Source organism: Oncorhynchus kisutch, linkage group LG4 (assembly GCF_002021735.2).
Source record: "Oncorhynchus kisutch isolate 150728-3 linkage group LG4, Okis_V2, whole genome shotgun sequence".
Lineage (NCBI taxonomy): Eukaryota > Metazoa > Chordata > Actinopteri > Salmoniformes > Salmonidae > Oncorhynchus > Oncorhynchus kisutch.
In genome coordinates, this window is record NC_034177.2 from 40,845,859 (window position 1) to 40,849,547 (window position 3,689).

The 3,689-nt window shown below is 41.3% G+C and overlaps 1 pseudogene; it reads left to right on the forward strand.

Moving 5' to 3' along the window:
* Nucleotides 1-354: 354 nt before the first annotated feature.
* Nucleotides 355-3,365, forward strand: LOC109888694 (transcription termination factor 2, mitochondrial-like; annotated as a pseudogene).
* Nucleotides 3,366-3,689: the final 324 nt, after the last annotated feature.

A 3,689-nucleotide genomic window follows, 5' to 3' on the forward strand; every position in this document is an offset into this window, starting at 1 on the left:
AAAATTATATTCTCCTTCTTTATTATTTTAGTGTGCATTTTCAGCTTGAATCATTTTAGTCTGCCTTTTAGTTTGAGTCCCTAAGAGGATGTTTGCAGTATCTCTCTTCAACTGTGCATTACCGTTGATGTACACTTGGTTGCGCTGTGGTGCAATTACAGATAGTACCATACAGCCAGTCCACCAAAGAAGCAAAGTTCAGTTTCATAACAAAACGTCATATCCACTGGCTAGGATATTTATAATTATAAGCAGGGTGGTTTGTACCCTGAATGCTGATTGACTAAAAGCCATGGTATATCAGACCACATATAGCAATGGTATGACAAAAGATTACTCTGGAGTTTGTGGTATATGGCCATAGCTAAGGGCTGTATCCAGCCACTCCGCATTGTGTCGTACATAAGAATAGCCGTAGCCATGGTATATTGGCCATATACCACACCTCCTCGGGCCTTATTGCTTAAATAACCCTCAGGTACTACTGTTGGCTAACTAGCTTATATACCGTTATGTACTTATTTGTTGTTTCTATTTGGAAAGTACAAGGGATGTGAAAGAACATGCGTGTGAATTTAAAGAACAGTTTTGTCCTCCAAACATCGTCAAAGTATCATCACAATTCATTCTGCTTTAGCAGCCTATCATAGCTAGCTGGCAGCTAGCTGGTCAACTGCTATCATTCACTGACAAACCAAATCAAATCAAATCAAACCAATGTTGTTATGACTGATGTGATATTTGTACAATTATTCATTATTACTAAGTTATTTAGTGCTGAGTTTAAGTTCACTTTGTGTTGAATCCCAACAAATCATTTTAGTATATTTTGTATGGTCAAGGATCTGTAGCTAACTAGCTAGCTATCTTGAAAATGTCTGTTATATCACACCTAGGTCAGACCTGCCTGGGTCCTTGAGCTCTACCCCGAGGCGGTCCTCTGCAGCCCAGAGCAGCAGCACGCCCAGAGAGAGCTGTGGAGATCCATCTGACTCATCTGACTTGGATCATTGAGAAGTTCCTTGCCTCCTTCTTCACCTGCTCCAGCCATCACGCCAACCAGAGGGCCAACATCGACTACTTTGCACCTGAACAAGCGCATCGTCACAAAGCTGATGGCCAGCACCCCCAGAGTTTCAGATGCCCTGTGGGGCAGAGCGAGGAAATTATCCACCTGGAGCTGAGGGGCGATGCGACCAACATGAAGATCTGGCTGCAGAAGCTGCTCATTCAGAACCCCGTCGGGCTCCTCAAGCCCTCGGAGGTCCTGAGCGACAACCTGCTGTTCCTCGAGACAAGGGACTTCACCACCGCTGAATTGCTCCTCCTCCACCTCCTCTCCAAGCTCAGGGGCTTTGTCACCAAGCTCAACCGGGACAGCATGCGTCTCAACTTGGCTTACTCGAAGGAGACTCTGGGCTGTTCAGAAGCCAACTGTCCAGCCTTGCTCTACTACCCTGAGGCTATCCTGGCTGGATACTTTGAAGGCCTCCTCAGAGCTGGCCAACCGTTCTGGAGCTGACCACACAAATATAGTTACTGTATGCAAAGTTCTCATATTTGGGAACCCTATTAGATTGTTTTTATTCAATTCTTGCTGGTATGAGAACGGGAGCCCCTATCAGCAAAGTAGTGTGTTTGTGGAAAGCTGAGTATTTTGACTATTGATCGGTGTCTTCAAATCTTTGGTATGACTTACTACCACATATGGGCATGTACACATTTATAAGGGTAGGCCGAGCCATGACCAAATTTCAAGATGGCTGCTACCTACATTCCAGTTAGCGTTGTAAAGCATAAACAACATAAACACACAATATGTTGATACACACCGAAAGCCGAGACTCCACAGATCATGAGGATATCTTATTTCTCTGCCTGTGACCTATCATTATTGACCTCCAGGCCCGAGAGTCAAAATGTTTATTTGACACGTTTTCACCAAACCTCTTACAAGGTAAGCTTCAGTTTGGTCTGTGTTTGAGCTATAGCTACATGGGGATATCAAATGAATCCTCAGGTTGGTAGAAACAAATCTAGCCTATTGCCAATGTTATCTGATGATGTATGACTTAATGGCAACATCAAATGTCCCCCGAGTGACTATATCTTTGCGCATAAGAAAATGGTGTTGCCTGTTTACGCACTGTAGGCATCCATATCCCCTGTATGTTCCCCGACACCACCACAATGTTTTCGAGAGGTTGATGTTGTAGAAATTGAGATTTTATAGTGAACAATAACTTTTAGGCACATCCAGTGTGCAAAAACTGTGCAATTACCACATTTTGACACTTTAGAGAGGTTGAAAGGACACTTGAATGGACCCTGAATACCCCATAACACCACCACAATGTTATAGTGAGGTTGATATGGTAGGAATTGTGATTTTAAACTGAACAAATAGCATTTAGGGATTGCAAATATGTAATAGCACTGTAATGATCTAATTTACAGACATATGCCACTTTGGTGACCACACCTGACGACCACACCTGACCACTTACAAAAACATCTGCCCATTTATAGTTGTTAGGTCTATCAATCCCATTTTTTCTGATATTGTTCACATGTTGTGCTTGATCTTGTGTGTTCTGAACTATGTAACTCCTATCTATCTTCTGATCATTTCCTCATATTCACCCAGATGTCTTCTTTCCAAATATACCACGTTTTTGCATGTCAGAATCAGGTAATTACACATGAATAGCAGTTACTTTTGGATATGTCTTTTAGGCGGAAATCTACATTTTGCCATTACATTTAAGAGGTTATGATGTACGGACAGGCACTACGAAGGACTTTGAGATTAGTTCAGGTAAACTGCAGTTGTGGAGGAGGAGAGACCACTATTCAGCCCTGTTGCCCTGTTAAATGGGGGTTGATTGACCTCGATTTCATGGTCTAAAACACAGATCCATGTGATGATGTCATAGTGAACATTCTCATATCACAAGAGGAAGGAGACTTGAATCAGAGTTTGGCTTTATGCTGAATGGTACTATTAAGGTCAGGAGAAAAGCTTGCCTTGAAAGTAGTCTCATGCAGCAGACATCTCCTCCCCAAGTGCATTTAGCCTGGGGATGAGGTTACCTTGAAAGAGGCAACACTTGAGCTTATCCCTGTATTTAAATACTATTTTGATAATAATATTTTGATATTATATGATGCAACGTTGAATACAATGGAATGTCAATTGAATGTGTGTGAGGAATTGCCTATGTATTAAAACCAGCCAGAATCACTGTGGATAACATGATCTATGATAGTTCGGGGTAGTTATTGTTTAACTATTTAACTATCCGCATTGACCCTTTTTGCACAAACTCTTTTGACTAATCACACACTCTTGTTGCCTGGTTACTTTATCCCTACCTACAGTGCATTCGGAAAGTATTCAGACCCCTTGACTATTTCGACATTTTGTTACTTTACAGCCTTATTCTAAAATTGATTTTTATTTCAATCCTCATCAATCTACATACAATACCCAATAATGACAAAGCAAACACAGGTTTTTAGAAATGTTTGCAAATGTATTAACAATAAAAAACAGAAATACCTTATTTACATAAGTATTCAGACCCTTTGCTATGAGACTCGAAATTGAGCTCAGGTGCATCCTGTTTCCAATGATCCTCCTTGAGATGTTTCTACAACTTGATTGGAGTCCACCTGTGGTAAATTCA